Source organism: Channa argus, chromosome 21 (genome assembly GCF_033026475.1).
Source record: "Channa argus isolate prfri chromosome 21, Channa argus male v1.0, whole genome shotgun sequence".
In the NCBI taxonomy this organism is placed as follows: Eukaryota; Metazoa; Chordata; class Actinopteri; order Anabantiformes; family Channidae; genus Channa; species Channa argus.
In genome coordinates this window covers 18,715,351-18,730,268 of record NC_090217.1, presented here as the reverse complement: position 1 = coordinate 18,730,268, position 14,918 = coordinate 18,715,351, and the positions used below count along the sequence as shown (strand labels likewise).

At 45.7% G+C, this 14,918-nt stretch overlaps 17 non-coding genes across 17 annotated transcripts; 5 read left to right on the top strand and 12 right to left on the bottom strand.

Annotated features, from left to right (window-relative positions):
- Positions 1-861: 861 nt before the first annotated feature.
- Positions 862-943, bottom strand: trnas-uga (transfer RNA serine (anticodon UGA)). Its single transcript has one exon. It is a non-coding gene; the product is annotated as a tRNA-Ser (tRNA).
- A 534-nt stretch (positions 944-1,477) lies between these two features.
- On the top strand, positions 1,478-1,549 carry trnae-cuc (transfer RNA glutamic acid (anticodon CUC)). The gene has a single exon. It is a non-coding gene; the product is annotated as a tRNA-Glu (tRNA).
- Positions 1,550-2,033: 484 nt separating this feature from the next.
- trnas-cga (transfer RNA serine (anticodon CGA)) lies at positions 2,034-2,115 on the bottom strand. Its single transcript has one exon. It is a non-coding gene; the product is annotated as a tRNA-Ser (tRNA).
- A 1,287-nt stretch (positions 2,116-3,402) lies between these two features.
- trnas-cga (transfer RNA serine (anticodon CGA)) lies at positions 3,403-3,484 on the bottom strand. The gene has a single exon. It is a non-coding gene; the product is annotated as a tRNA-Ser (tRNA).
- Positions 3,485-3,603: 119 nt separating this feature from the next.
- trnae-cuc (transfer RNA glutamic acid (anticodon CUC)) lies at positions 3,604-3,675 on the top strand. The gene has a single exon. It is a non-coding gene; the product is annotated as a tRNA-Glu (tRNA).
- A 955-nt stretch (positions 3,676-4,630) lies between these two features.
- Positions 4,631-4,709, bottom strand: trnas-uga (transfer RNA serine (anticodon UGA)). Its single transcript has one exon. It is a non-coding gene; the product is annotated as a tRNA-Ser (tRNA).
- Positions 4,710-5,032: 323 nt separating this feature from the next.
- trnas-uga (transfer RNA serine (anticodon UGA)) lies at positions 5,033-5,114 on the bottom strand. The gene has a single exon. It is a non-coding gene; the product is annotated as a tRNA-Ser (tRNA).
- Positions 5,115-6,824: 1,710 nt separating this feature from the next.
- On the bottom strand, positions 6,825-6,906 carry trnas-uga (transfer RNA serine (anticodon UGA)). The gene has a single exon. It is a non-coding gene; the product is annotated as a tRNA-Ser (tRNA).
- A 533-nt stretch (positions 6,907-7,439) lies between these two features.
- Positions 7,440-7,511, top strand: trnae-cuc (transfer RNA glutamic acid (anticodon CUC)). The gene has a single exon. It is a non-coding gene; the product is annotated as a tRNA-Glu (tRNA).
- Positions 7,512-7,995: 484 nt separating this feature from the next.
- trnas-cga (transfer RNA serine (anticodon CGA)) lies at positions 7,996-8,077 on the bottom strand. The gene has a single exon. It is a non-coding gene; the product is annotated as a tRNA-Ser (tRNA).
- A 1,297-nt stretch (positions 8,078-9,374) lies between these two features.
- trnas-uga (transfer RNA serine (anticodon UGA)) lies at positions 9,375-9,456 on the bottom strand. The gene has a single exon. It is a non-coding gene; the product is annotated as a tRNA-Ser (tRNA).
- A 532-nt stretch (positions 9,457-9,988) lies between these two features.
- On the top strand, positions 9,989-10,060 carry trnae-cuc (transfer RNA glutamic acid (anticodon CUC)). Its single transcript has one exon. It is a non-coding gene; the product is annotated as a tRNA-Glu (tRNA).
- A 483-nt stretch (positions 10,061-10,543) lies between these two features.
- On the bottom strand, positions 10,544-10,625 carry trnas-cga (transfer RNA serine (anticodon CGA)). The gene has a single exon. It is a non-coding gene; the product is annotated as a tRNA-Ser (tRNA).
- Positions 10,626-11,922: 1,297 nt separating this feature from the next.
- trnas-uga (transfer RNA serine (anticodon UGA)) lies at positions 11,923-12,004 on the bottom strand. Its single transcript has one exon. It is a non-coding gene; the product is annotated as a tRNA-Ser (tRNA).
- Positions 12,005-12,536: 532 nt separating this feature from the next.
- trnae-cuc (transfer RNA glutamic acid (anticodon CUC)) lies at positions 12,537-12,608 on the top strand. The gene has a single exon. It is a non-coding gene; the product is annotated as a tRNA-Glu (tRNA).
- Positions 12,609-13,091: 483 nt separating this feature from the next.
- trnas-cga (transfer RNA serine (anticodon CGA)) lies at positions 13,092-13,173 on the bottom strand. The gene has a single exon. It is a non-coding gene; the product is annotated as a tRNA-Ser (tRNA).
- Positions 13,174-14,309: 1,136 nt separating this feature from the next.
- trnas-uga (transfer RNA serine (anticodon UGA)) lies at positions 14,310-14,391 on the bottom strand. Its single transcript has one exon. It is a non-coding gene; the product is annotated as a tRNA-Ser (tRNA).
- Between the last annotated feature and the right edge of the window lie 527 nt (positions 14,392-14,918).

Sequence of the window (14,918 nt, the reverse complement as noted above, 5' to 3'; positions counted from 1 at the left end):
TCAGTTGGGCTGATGAGTACAAATTCTATATGTGCTGAACATGAATAAATACACCTCTCTCCATTTTGAAACATGTGTGGAAGGGGGGCCACTTTTGTTGCTCTGTAATTCACTGGCTAAACCTCCAAGTCATGGGAAATGATTTAGACGGCCTACTTGGACAATGCATTGCCTAGGAATCCCACAGAGGGGTCGTGGGCTATGCAAGCAGCTCTGCACCCATATATACCCCCGACACTTTGAAGCTACGTCTTCAAATGTCAGCTCCTTCAAGAGACATTACTGCATTTACCGGCGTCCTCGTGGCTTGGAGTGTTTACATTTCTCCCACATCTGAATCCACAAAGCCATATTGTTATTGTTCATCCCCAAACTCTGCCATTTGACCCCATACTTTCAGACCATGCGCTACGTGAATGCCTGTGTGTAACACCTCCCCTTAGGAAGCAAATCCCACCTTCCACTTGAACAATGGGAAAAAAGGGTCAAAGTTAAGGCTTACGTAGTAACAGGATGTGAACCTGCGCTGGTGAACTCTTGGCCTCTAGAAAGCACGCGCCAATTTTTTACATGGCATCAGTCAAAAGAGACTGCGACATAAGGAGCAGGTCAACCGCTCGTTTGGATCACAACAGGAGCCAAAATTGTCATCAATCTATATTTACTTAGCTGTTGCACAGAAAACTCAAATAATACGAGATCAATAGTCACAGGCCTTGCTGCTAAAGTCCATAAGGAACATTATTTGTTTTTGCCGCTTAATTCAGCTCAGGTGCGTTGGAAATGTCTGCACGTGTTATCTCCCTGGAGAAACCCATTATCACTGGAACACTGGGAAGAAAGGGCCAAAAGGAAGGCGTACGTAGCTGACAGGATTCGAACCTGCGCGGGGAAACCCCAATGGATTTCAAGTCCATCGCCTTGACCACTCGGCCACAACTACTCAAAGATTGGAGGTGGGCTTCTTTCCTGGGATGACTGAACTTTGACAGCGTAAATCACACATCGGCCACAATGTCAGGGATCGTCAAGGAAGCTCCACATTAGAAATCTTGACCTAAACAGAGGGTAGACTTATTTACAGAACATGGGTCGAAACAAAAGGAGCTGTCAACCATTTTTTTTTTCATTTACAGGAAGCGCAATAATTATTAGGAATTATTACTAAAGTTGCTGTTGCACTGAAAATGGAATTCAAATGAGATAACGGACTTGTTTTATAGAGAGGCCAATGAATTTGACAACAATATTTAACCTTTCAAAAGTGCAATCGTTGTATTATACATCTTGGGAATACCAAAGTTGGACCTGAGACCCCCTATACTGTAGCGGCTAGGAGTCTCGCTCAGGGAATGCTGACCGGCAGCAAGCCTCTGCTGCTTTCCAATGCGAAATAACGAGGTGTAACGACCAAATTTGTGGGAGCCTGACTACTGGGTTATATAGTTTTCATTCTCGCTCCTTCCCGTCTTGACTCTCCCTGATGGTCTAGTGGCTAGGATTCGGCGCTCTCACCGCCGCGGCCCGGGTTCGATTCCCGGTCAGGGAATTAGATCACATTGATGCTCTCCAATAACAATCTCCTGCAACTGTTTCCTTGTGCTTTTAGATCTCCATCACATCATTCCACACTTTGACACACTTCAGTTTGGCTGATAAGTACAAATTCTATATGAACTGAAGATGAATAAATACACCTCTCTCAATGTTGAAAGATGTATAGAAGGGGGCCCGCTTTTGTTGCTCCCCATCACATTTTAAAGAACAACGTACAGTTGCCAATGTAGCAGCTGGTATAAAAACGGAGGATCCCAACTTGCATACAGACCCGGCTGATGGATTGACAGTTTTGAGGGGTTTTGCTGTAATTCATTGACTAAACCTCCAAGTCATGGGAAATGATTTAGAAGGCCTACTTGGACAATGCATTGGCTAGGAATTCAGGAGCGTTGGGAATGTCTGCATGCGTTATATCCCTGGAGAAAGCCATTATCACTGGAACACTGGGAAGAAAGGGCCAAAAGGGAGGGATACGTAGCTGGCAGGATTCCAACATGCGCGGGGAAACCCCAATGGATTTCGAGTCCATCGCCTTGACCACTCGGCCACAACTACTCAAAGACTCAAGCCGGGCTGCTTTCCAATGCGAAATAACGAGGTGTAACGACCAAACTTGTTGGAGCCTGACTACTGGGTTATATTGTTTTCATTCTCGTTGTTTCTTCTCTTGACTCTCCCTGATGGTCTAGTGGCTAGGATTCGGCGCTCTCACCGCCGCGGCCCAGGTCGATTCCCGGTCAGGGAATTTGCTGATTTTGATGCCCTCCAATAACAATCTCCTGCAACTGTTTCCTCGTTCTTTTAGATTTCCTTGACATCATTCCTCACTTTGACACGCTTCAGTTGGGCTGATGAGTACAAATTCTATATGTACTGAACATGAATAAATTCACCTCTCTCAATTTTGAAACATGTGTGGAAGGGGGGCCACTTTTGTTGCTCTGTAATTCACTGGCTAAACCTCCAAGTCATGGGAAATGATTTAGACGGCCTACTTGGACAATGCATTGCCTAGGAATCCCACAGAGGGGTCGTGGGCTATGCAAGCAGCTCTGCACCCATATATACCCCCGACACTTTGAAGCTACGTCTTCAAATGTCAGCTCCTTCCAGAGACATTACTGCATTTACCGGCGTCCTCGTGGCTTGGAGTGTTTACATTTCTCCCACATCTGAATCCACAAAGCCATATTGTTATTGTTCATCCCCAAACTCTGCCATTTGACCCCATACTTTCAGACCATGCGCTACGTGAATGCCTGTGTGTAACACCTCCCCTTAGGAAGCAAATCCCACCTTCCACTTGAACAATGGGAAAAAAGGGTCAAAGTTAAGGCTTACGTAGTAACAGGATGTGAACCTGCGCTGCTAATCTCCAGTGCACGTCGAGTCTATGGGGTTGAGCACGGGGACGAAACTGAATCCAACGGGAACATAGGATGCTGTCCTGGAACAGTTGGACTTTGACATATGAAGCCTCTAAGCGGGGATGACGTCAAGAACCGTCAGGGACAGTACACATGTGAACTCTTGGCCGAAAGAATGCGCCAAGTTTTTTACATGGCATCAGTCAAAAGAGACTGCGACATAAGGAGCAGGTCAACCGCTCGATTGGATCACAACAGGAGCCAAAATTGTCATCAATCTATATTTACTTAGCTGTTGCACAGAAAACTCAAATAATACGAGATCAATAGTCACAGGCCTTGCTGCTAAAGTCCATCAGGAACATTATTTGTTTTTGCCGCTTAATTCAGCTCAGGTGCGTTGGAAATGTTTGCACGTGTTATCTCTCTGGAGAAACCCATTATCACTGGAACACTGAGAAGAAAGGGAGGCATACGTAGCTGACAGGATTCGAACCTGCGCAGGGAAACCCCAATGGATTTCGAGTCCATCGCCTTGACCACTCGGCCACAACTACTCAAAGACTCAAGCCGGGCTGCTTTCCAATGCGAAATAACGAGGTGTAACGACCAAACTTGTGGGAGCCTGACTACTGGGTTATATTGTTTTCATTCTTGTTCTTTCTTTTCTTGACTCTCCCTGATGGTCTAGTGGCTAGGATTCGGCGCTCTCACCGCCGCGGCCCGGGTTCGATTCCCGGTCAGGGAATTTGCTCATTTTGATGCTCTCCAATAACAATCTGCTGCAACTGTTTCCTCGTTCTTTTAGATTTCCTTGACATCATTCCTCACTTTGACACGCTTCAGTTGGGCTGATGAGTACAAATTCTATATGTGCTGAACATGAATAAATACACCTCTCTCCATTTTGAAACATGTGTGGAAGGGGGGCCACTTTTGTTGCTCTGTAATTCACTGGCTAAACCTCCAAGTCATGGGAAATGATTTAGACGGCCTACTTGGACAATGCATTGCCTAGGAATCCCACAGAGGGGTCGTGGGCTATGCAAGCAGCTCTGCACCCATATATACCCCCGACACTTTGAAGGTACATCTTCAAATGTCAGCTCCTTCCAGAGACATTACTGCATTTACCGGCGTCCTCGTGGCTTGGAGTGTTTACATTTCTCCCACATCTGAATCCACAAAGCCATATTGTTATTGTTCATCCCCAAACTCTGCCATTTGACCCCATACTTTCAGACCATGCGCTACGTGAATGCCTGTGTGTAACACCTCCCCTTAGGAAGCAACTCCCACCTTCCACTTGAACAATGGGAAAAAAGGGTCAAAGTTAAGGTTTACGTAGTAACAGAATGTGAACCTGCGCTGGTAAACTCTTGGCCTCTAGAAAGCACGCGCCAATTTTTTACATGGCATCAGTCAAAAGAGACTGCGACATAAGGAGCAGGTCAACCGCTCGTTTGGATCACAACAGGAGCCAAAATTGTCATCAATCTATATTTACTTAGCTGTTGCACAGAAAACTCAAATAATACGAGATCAATAGTCACAAGCCTTGCTGCTACAGTCCATCAGGAACATTATTTGTTTTTGCCGCTTAATTCAGCTCAGGTGCGTTGGAAATGTCTGCACGTGTTATCTCCCTGGAGAAACCCATTATCACTGGAACACTGGGAAGAAAGGGCCAAAAGGGAGGCGTACGTTGCTGACAGGATTCGAACCTGCGCTGGGAAACCCCAATGGATTTCAAGTCCATCGCCTTGACCACTCGGCCACAACTACTCAAAGATTGGAGGTGGGCTGCTTTCCTGGGATGACTGAACTTTGACAGCGTAAATCACACATCGGCCACAATGTCAGGGAGCATCAAGGAAGCTCCACAAAATTGTCATCAATCTATATTTACTTAGTTGTTGCACAGAAAACTCAAATAATACGAGATCAATAGTCACAGGCCTTGCTGCTAAAGTCCATCAGGAACATTATTTGTTTTTGCCGCTTAATTCAGCTCAGGTGCGTTGGAAATGTCTGCACGTGTTATCTCCCTGGAGAAACCCATTATCACTGGAACACTGGGAAGAAAGGGCCAAAAGGGAGGCATACGTAGCTGACAGGATTCTAACCTGCGCGGGGAAACCCCAATGGATTTCAAGTCCATCGCCTTGACCACTCGCCCACAACTACTCAAAGATTGGAGGTGGGCTGCTTTCCTGGGATGACTGAACTTTGACAGCGCAAATCACACATCGGCCACAATGTCAGGGAGCGTCAAAGAAGCTCCACATTAGAAATCTTGACCTAAACAGAGGGTAGACTTATTTACAGAACATGGGTCGAACAAAAGGAGCTGTCAACCATTTTTTTTTCATTTACAGGAGGCGCAATAATTATTAGGAATTATTACTAAAGTTGCTGTTGCAGTGAAAATGGAATTCAAATGAGATAACGGACTTGTTTTATAGAGAGGCCAATGAATTTGACAACAATATTTAACCTTTCAAAAGTGCAATCGTTGTATTATACATTTTGTGAATACCAAAGTTGGACCTGAGACCCCCTATGCTGTAGCGGCTAGGTGTCTCGCTCAGGGAATGCTGACCGGCAGCAAGCCTCTGCTGCTTTCAAATGCGAAATAACGAGGTGTAACGACCAAATTTGTGGGAGCCTGACTACTGGGTTATATAGTTTTCATTCTCGTTCTTTCTCCTCTTGACTCTCCTTGATGGTCTAGTGGCTAGGATTCGGCGCTCTCACCGCCGCGGCCAGGATTCGATTCCCGGTCAGGGAAGTTGCTCATTTTGATGCTCTCCAATAACAATCTCCTGCAACTGTTTCCTTGTTCTTTTAGATTTCCTTGACATCATTCCTCACTTTGACACGCTTCACTTGGGCTGATGAGTACAAATTCTATATGTGCTGAACATGAATAAATACACCTCTCTCCATTTTGAAACATGTGTGGAAGGGGGGCCACTTTTGTTGCTCTGTAATTCACTGGCTAAACCTCCAAGTCATGGGAAATGATTTAGACGGCCTACTTGGACAATGCATTGCCTAGGAATCTTACAGAGGGGTCGTGGGCTATGCAAGCAGCTCTGCACCCATATATACCCCAGACACTTTGAAGCTACGTCTTCAAATGTCAGCTCCTTCAAGAGACATTACTGCATTTACCGGCGTCCTCGTGGCTTGGAGTGTTTACATTTCTCCCACATCTGAATCCACAAAGCCATATTGTTATTGTTCATCCCCAAACTCTGCCATTTGACCCCATACTTTCAGACCATGCGCTACGTGAATGCCTGTGTGTAACACCTCCCCTTAGGAAGCAAATCCCACCTTCCACTTGAACAATGGGAAAAAAGGGTCAAAGTTAAGGCTTACGTAGTAACAGGATGTGAACCTGCGCTGGTAATCTCCAGTGCACGTCGAGTCTATGGGGTTGAGCACGGGGACCAAACTGCATCCAACGGGAACATAGGATGCTGTCCCGGAACAGTTGGACGTTGACATATGAAGCCTCTAAGCGGGGATGACGTCAAGCACCGTCAAAGACAGTCCACATGTGAACTCTTGGCCGAAAGAATGCGCCAAGTTTTTTACATGGCATCAGTCAAAAGAGACTGCGACATAAGGAGCAGGTCAACCGCTCGTTTGGATCACAACAGGAGCCAAAATTGTCATCAATCTATATTTACTTAGCTGTTGCACAGAAAACTCAAATAATACGAGATCAATAGTCACAGGCCTTGCTGCTAAAGTCCATCTGGAACATTATTTGTTTTTGCCGCTTAATTCAGCTCAGGTGCGTTGGAAATGTCTGCACGTGTTATCTCCCTGGAGAAACCCATTATCACTGGAACACTGGGAAGAAAGGGCCAAAAGGGAGGCGTACGTAGCTGACAGGATTCGAACCTGCGCGGGGAAACCCCAATGGATTTCAAGTCTATCGCCTTGACCACTCGGCCACAACTACTCAAAGATTTGAGGTGGGTTGCTTTCCTGGGATGACTGAACTTTGACAGCGCAAATCACACATCGGCCACAATGTCAGGGAGCGTCAAGGAAGCTCCACATTAGAAATCTTGACCTAAACAGAGGGTAGACTTATTTACAGAACATGGGTCGAAACAAAAGGAGCTGTCAACCATTTTTTTTTCATTTACAGGAGGCGCAATAATTATTAGGAATTATTACTAAAGTTGCTGTTGCACTGAAAATGGAATTCAAATGAGATAACGGACTAGTTTTATAGAGATGCCAATGAATATGACAACAATATTTAACCTTTCAAAAGTGCAATCGTTGTATTATACATTTTGTGAATACCAAAGTTGGACCTGAGACCCCCTATACTGTAGCGGCTAGGAGTCTCGCTCAGGGAATGCTGACCGGCAGCAAGCCTCTGCTGCTTTCCAATGCGAAATAACGAGGTGTAACGACCAAATTTGTGGGAGCCTGACTACTGGGTTATATAGTTTTCATTCTCGCTCCTTCCCGTCTATACTCTCCCTGATGGTCTAGTGGCTAGGATTCGGCGCTCTCACCGCCGCGGCCCGGGTTCGATTCCCGGTCAGGGAATTAGATCACATTGATGCTCTCCAATAACAATCTCCTGCAAGTGTTTCCTTGTGCTTTTAGATCTCCATCACATCATTCCACACTTTGACACATTTCAGTTGGGCTGATAAGTACAAATTCTATATGAACTGAAGATGAATAAATACACCTCTCTCAATGTTGAAAGATGTATAGAAGGGGGCCCGCTTTTGTTGCTCCCCATCACATTTTAAAGAACAACGTACAGTTGCCAATGTAGCAGCTGGTATAAAAACGGAGGATCCCAACTTGCATACAGACCCGGCTGATGGATTGACAGTTTTGAGGGGTTTTGCTGTAATTCATAGACTAAACCTCCAAGTCATGGGAAATGATTTAGAAGGCCTACTTGGACAATGCATTGGCTAGGAATTCAGGAGCGTTGGGAATGTCTGCATGCGTTATCTCCCTGGAGAAACCCATTATCACTGGAACACTGGGAAGAAAGGGCCAAAAGGGAGGGATACGTAGCTGGCAGGATTCCAACCTGCGCGGGGAAACCCCAATGGATTTCGAGTCCATCGCCTTGACCACTCGGCCACAACTACTCAAAGACTCAAGCCGGGCTGCTTTCCAATGCGAACTAACGAGGTGTAACGAACAAACTTGTGGGAGCCTGACTACTGGGTTATATTGTTTTCATTCTCGTTCTTTCTCCTCTTGACTGTCCCTGATGGTCTAGTGGCTAGGATTCGGTGCTCTCACCGCCGCGGCCAGGATTCGATTCCCGGTCAGGGAAGTTGCTCATTTTGATGCTCTCCAATAACAATCTCCTGCAACTGTTTCCTAGTTCTTTTAGATTTCCTTGACATCATTCCTCACTTTGACACGCTTCAGTTGGGCTGATGAGTACAAATTCTATATGTGCTGAACATGAATAAATACACCTCTCTCCATTTTGAAACATGTGTGGAAGGGGGGCCACTTTTGTTGCTCTGTAATTCACTGGCTAAACCTCCAAGTCATGGGAAATGATTTAGACGGCCTACTTGGACAATGCATTACCTAGGAATCCCACAGAGGGGTCGTGGGCTATGCAAGCAGCTCTGCACCCATATATACCCCCGACACTTTGAAGCTACGTCTTCAAATGTCAGCTCCTTCCAGAGATATTACTGCATTTACCGGCGTCCTCGTGGCTTGGAGTGTTTACATTTCTCCCACATCTGAATCCACAAAGCCATATTGTTATTGTTCATCCCCAAACTCTGCCATTTGACCACATACTTTCAGACCATGCGCTACGTGAATGCGTGTGTGTAGCACCTCCCCTTAGGAAGCAAATCCCACCTTCCACTTGAACAATGGGAAAAAAGGGTCAAAGTTAAGGCTTACGTAGTAACAGGATGTGAACCTGCGCTGGTAATCTCCAGTGCACGTCGAGTCTATGGGGTTGAGCACGGGGACGAAACTGCTTCCAACGGGAACATAGGATGCTGTCCCGGAACTGTTGGACTTTGACATATGAAGCCTCTAAGCGGGGATGACGTCAAGCACCGTCAAAGACAGTCCACATGTGAACTCTTGGCCGAAAGAATGCGCCAAGTTTTTTACATGGCATCAGTCAAAAGAGACTGCGACATAAGGAGCAGGTCAACCGCTCGTTTGGATCACAACAGGAGCCAAAATTGTCATCAATCTATATTTACTTAGCTGTTGCATAGAATACTCAAATAATACGAGATCAATAGTCACAGGCCTTGCTGCTAAAGTCCATCAGGAACATTATTTGTTTTTGCCGCTTAATTCAGCTCAGGTGCGTTGGAAATGTCTGCACGTGTTATCTCCCTGGAGAAACCCATTATCACTGGAACACTGGGAAGAAAGGGCCAAAAGGGAGGCGTACGTAGCTGACAGGATTCGAACCTGCGCGGGGAAACCCCAATGGATTTCAAGTCCATCGCCTTGACCACTCGGCCACAACTACTCAAAGATTGGAGGTGGGCTGCTTTCCTGGCATGACTGAACTTTGACAGCGTAAATCACAAATCGGCCACAATGTCAGGGAGCGTCAAGGAAGCTCCACATTAGAAATCTTGACCTAAACAGAGGGTAGACTTATTTACAGAACATGGGTCGAAACAAAAGGAGCTGTCAACCATTTTTTTTTCATTTACAGGAGGCGCAATAATTATTAGGAATTATTACTAAAGTTGCTGTTGCACTGAAAATGGAATTCAAATGAGATAACGGACTTGTTTTATAGAGAGGCCAATGAATTTGACAACAATATTTAACCTTTCAAAAGTGCAATCGTTGTATTATACATTTTGTGAATACCAAAGTTGGACCTGAGACCCCTATACTGTAGCGGCTAGGAGTCTCGCTCAGGGAATGCTGACCGGCAGCAAGCCTCTGCTGCTTTCAAATGCGAAATAACGAGGTGTAACGACCAAATTTGTGGGAGCCTGACTACTGGGTTATATAGTTTTCATTCTCGCTCCTTCCCGTCTTGACTCTCCCTGATGGTCTAGTGGCTAGGATTCGGCGCTCTCACCGCCGAGGCCCGGGTTCGATTCCCGGTCAGGGAATTAGATCACATTGATGCTCTCCAATAACAATCTCCTGCAACTGTTTCCTTGTGCTTTTAGATCTCCATCACATCATTCCACACTTTGACACATTTCAGTTGGGCTGATAAGTACAAATTCTATATGAACTGAAGATGAATAAATACACCTCTCTCAATGTTGAAAGATGTATAGAAGGGGGCCCGCTTTTGTTGCTCCCCATCACATTTAAAGAACAACGTACAGTTGCCAATGTAGCAGCTGGTATAAAAACGGAGGATCCCAACTTGCATACAGACCCGGCTGATGGATTGACAGTTTTGAGGGGTTTTGCTGTAATTCATTGACTAAACCTCCAAGTCATGGGAAATGATTTAGAAGGCCTACTTGGACAATGCATTGGCTAGGAATTCAGGAGCGTTGGGAATGTCTGCATGCGTTATCTCCCTGGAGAAACCCATTATCACTGGAACACTGGGAAGAAAGGGCCAAAAGGGAGTGATACGTAGCTGGCAGGATTCCAACCTGCGCGGGGAAACCCCAATGGATTTCGAGTCCATCGCCTTGACCACTCGGCCACAACTACTCAAAGACTCAAGCCGGGCTGCTTTCCAATGCGAACTAACGAGGTATAACGACCAAACTTGTGGGAGCCTGACTACTGGGTTATATTGTTTTCATTCTCGTTCTTTCTCCTCTTGACTCTCCCTGATGGTCTAGTGGCTAGGATTCGGCGCTCTCACCGCCGCGGCCAGGATTCGATTCCCGGTCAGGGAAGTTGCTCAATTTGATGCTCTCCAATAACAATCTCCTGCAACTGTTTCCTCGTTCTTTTAAATTTCCTTGACATCATTCCTCACTTTGACACGCTTCAGTTGGGCTGATGAGTACAAATTCTATATGTGCTGAACATGAATAAATACACCTCTCTCCATTTTGAAACATGTGTGGAAGGGGGGCCACTTTTGTTGCTCTGTAATTCACTGGCTAAACCTCCAAGTCATGGGAAATGATTTAGACGGCCTACTTGGACAATGCATTGCCTAGGAATCCCACAGAGGGGTCGAGGGCTATGCAAGCAGCTCTGCACCCATATATACCCCCGACACTTTGAAGCTACGTCTTCAAACGTCAGCTCCTTCCAGAGACATTACTGCATTTACCGGCGTCCTCGTGGCTTGGAGTGTTTACATTTCTCCCACATCTGAATCCACAAAGCCATATTGTTATTGTTCATCCCCAAACTCTGCCATTTGACCCCATACTTTCAGACCATGCGCTACGTGAATGCCTGTGTGTAACACCTCCCCTTAGGAAGCAAATCCCACCTTCCACTTGAACAATGGGAAAAAAGGGTCAAAGTTAAGGCTTACGTAGTAACAGGATGTGAACCTGCGCTGGTAATCTCCAGTGCACGTCGAGTCCATGGGGTTGAGCACGGGGACCAAACTGCATCCAACGGGAACATAGGATGCTGTCCCGGAACAGTTGGACTTTGACATATGAAGCCTCTAAGCGGGGATGACGTCAAGCACCGTCAAAGACAGTCCACATGAGAACTCTTGGCCGAAAGAATGCGGCAAGTTTTTTACATGGCATCAGTCAAAAGAGACTGCGACATAAGGAGCAGGTCAACCGCTCGTTTGGATCACAACAGGAGCCAAAATTGTCATCAATCTATATTTACTTAGCTGTTGCACAGAAAACTCAAATAATACGAGATCAATAGTCACAGGCCTTGCTGCTAAAGTCCATCAGGAACATTATTTGTTTTTGCCGCTTAATTCAGCTCAGGTGCGTTTGAAATGTCTTCACGTGTTATCTCCCTGGAGAAACCCATTATCACTGGAACACTGGGAAGAAAGGGCCAAAAGGGAGGCGCACGTAGCTGACAGGATTCGAACCTGCGCGGGGAAACCCCAATGGATTTCAAGTCCATCGCCTTGACCACTCGGCCACAACTACTCAAAGATTGGAGGTGGGCTGCTTTCCTGGCATGACTGAACTTTGACAGCGTAAATCACAAATCGGCCACAATGTCAGGGAGCGTCAAGGAAGCTCCACATTAGAAATCTTGACCTAAACAGAGGGTAGACTTATTTACAGAACATGGGTCGAAACAAAAGGAGCTGTCAACCATTTTTTTTTCATTTACAGGAGGCGCAATAATTATTAGGAATTATTACTAAAGTTGCTGTTGCACTGAAAATGGAATTCAAATGAGATAACGGACTTGTTTTATAGAGAGGCCAATGAATTTGACAACAATATTTAACCTTTCAAAAGTGCAATCGTTGTATTATACATTTTGTGAATACCAAAGTTGGACCTGAGACCCCTATACTGTAGCGGCTAGGAGTCTCGCTCAGGGAATGCTGACCGGCAGCAAGCCTCTGCTGCTTTCAAATGCGAAATAACGAGGTGTAACGACCAAATTTGTGGGAGCCTGACTACTGGGTTATATAGTTTTCATTCTCGCTCCTTCCCGTCTTGACTCTCCCTGATGGTCTAGTGGCTAGGATTCGGCGCTCTCACCGCCGAGGCCCGGGTTCGATTCCTGGTCAGGGAATTAGATCACATTGATGCTCTCCAATAACAATCTCCTGCAACTGTTTCCTTGTGCTTTTAGATCTCCATCACATCATTCCACACTTTGACACATTTCAGTTGGGCTGATAAGTACAAATTCTATATGAACTGAAGATGAATAAATACACCTCTCTCAATGTTGAAAGATGTATAGAAGGGGGCCCGCTTTTGTTGCTCCCCATCACATTTAAAGAACAACGTACAGTTGCCAATGTAGCAGCTGGTATAAAAACGGAGGATCCCAACTTGCATACAGACCCGGCTGATGGATTGACAGTTTTGAGGGGTTTTGCTGTAATTCATTGACTAAACCTCCAAGTCATGGGAAATGATTTAGAAGGCCTACTTGGACAATGCATTGGCTAGGAATTCAGGAGCGTTGGGAATGTCTGCATGCGTTATCTCCCTGGAGAAACCCATTATCACTGGAACACTGGGAAGAAAGGGCCAAAAGGGAGTGATACGTAGCTGGCAGGATTCCAACCTGCGCGGGGAAACCCCAATGGATTTCGAGTCCATCGCCTTGACCACTCGGCCACAACTACTCAAAGACTCAAGCCGGGCTGCTTTCCAATGCGAACTAACGAGGTATAACGACCAAACTTGTGGGAGCCTGACTACTGGGTTATATTGTTTTCATTCTCGTTCTTTCTCCTCTTGACTCTCCCTGATGGTCTAGTGGCTAGGATTCGGCGCTCTCACCGCCGCGGCCAGGATTCGATTCCCGGTCAGGGAAGTTGCTCAATTTGATGCTCTCCAATAACAATCTCCTGCAACTGTTTCCTCGTTCTTTTAAATTTCCTTGACATCATTCTTTACTTTGACACGCTTCAGTTGGGCTGATGAGTACAAATTCTATATGTGCTGAACATGAATAAATACACCTCTCTCCATTTTGAAACATGTGTGGAAGGGGGGCCACTTTTGTTGCTCTGTAATTCACTGGCTAAACCTCCAAGTCATGGGAAATGATTTAGACGGCCTACTTGGACAATGCATTGCCTAGGAATCCCACAGAGGGGTCGTGGGCTATGCAAGCAGCTCTGCACCCATATATACCCCCGACACTTTGAAGCTACGTCTTCAAATGTCAGCTCCTTCCAGAGACATTACTGCATTTACCGGCGTCTTCGTGGCTTGGAGTGTTTACATTTCTCCCACATCTGAATCCACAAAGCCATATTGTTATTGTTCATCCCCAAACTCTGCCATTTGACCCCATACTTTCAGACCATGCGCTACGTGAATGCCTGTGTGTAACACCTCCCCTTAGGAAGCAAATCCCACCTTCCACTTGAACAATGGGAAAAAAGGGTCAAAGTTAAGGCTTACGTAGTAACAGGATGTGAACCTGCGCTGGTGAACTCTTGGCCTCTAAAAAGCACGCGCCAAGTTTTTTACATGGCATCAGTCAAAAGAGACTGCGACATAAGGAGCAGGTCAACCGCTCGTTTGGATCACAACAGGAGCCAAAATTGTCATCAATCTATATTTACTTAGCTGTTGCACAGAAAACTCAAATAATAGTCACAGGCCTTGCTGCTAAAGTCCATCAGGAACATTATTTGTTTTTGCCGCTTAATTCAGCTCAGGTGCGTTGGAAATGTCTGCACGTGTTATCTCCCTGGAGAAACCCATTATCACTGGAACACTGGGAAGAAAGGGCAAAAAGGGAGGCGTACGTAGCTGACAGGATTCGAACCTGCGCGGGGAAACCCCAATGGATTTCAAGTCCATCGCCTTGACCACTCGGCCACAACTACTCAAAGATTTGAGGTGGGCTGCTTTCCTGGGATGACTGAACTTTGACAGCGTAAATCACACATCGGCCACAATGTCAGGGAGCGTCAAGGAAGCTCCACATTAGAAATCTTGACCTAAACAGAGGGTAGACTTATTTAATGAACATGGGTCGAAACAAAAGGAGCTGTCAACCATTTTTTTTTCATTTACAGGAGGCGCAATAATTTTTAGGAATTATTACAAAAGTTGCTGTTGCACTGAAAATGGAATTCAAATGAGAAAACGGACTTGTTTTATAGAGAGGCCAATGAATTTGACAACAATATTTAACCTTTCAAAAGTGCAATCGTTGTATTATACATTTTGTGAATACCAAAGTTGGACCTGAGACCCCCTATACTGTAGCGGCTAGGAGTCTCGCTCAGGGAATGCTGACCGGCAGCAAGCCTCTGCTGCTTTCCAATGCGAAATAACGAGGTGTAACGACCAAATTTGTGGGAGCCTGACTACTGGGTTATATAGTTTTCATTCTCGCTCCTTACTGTCT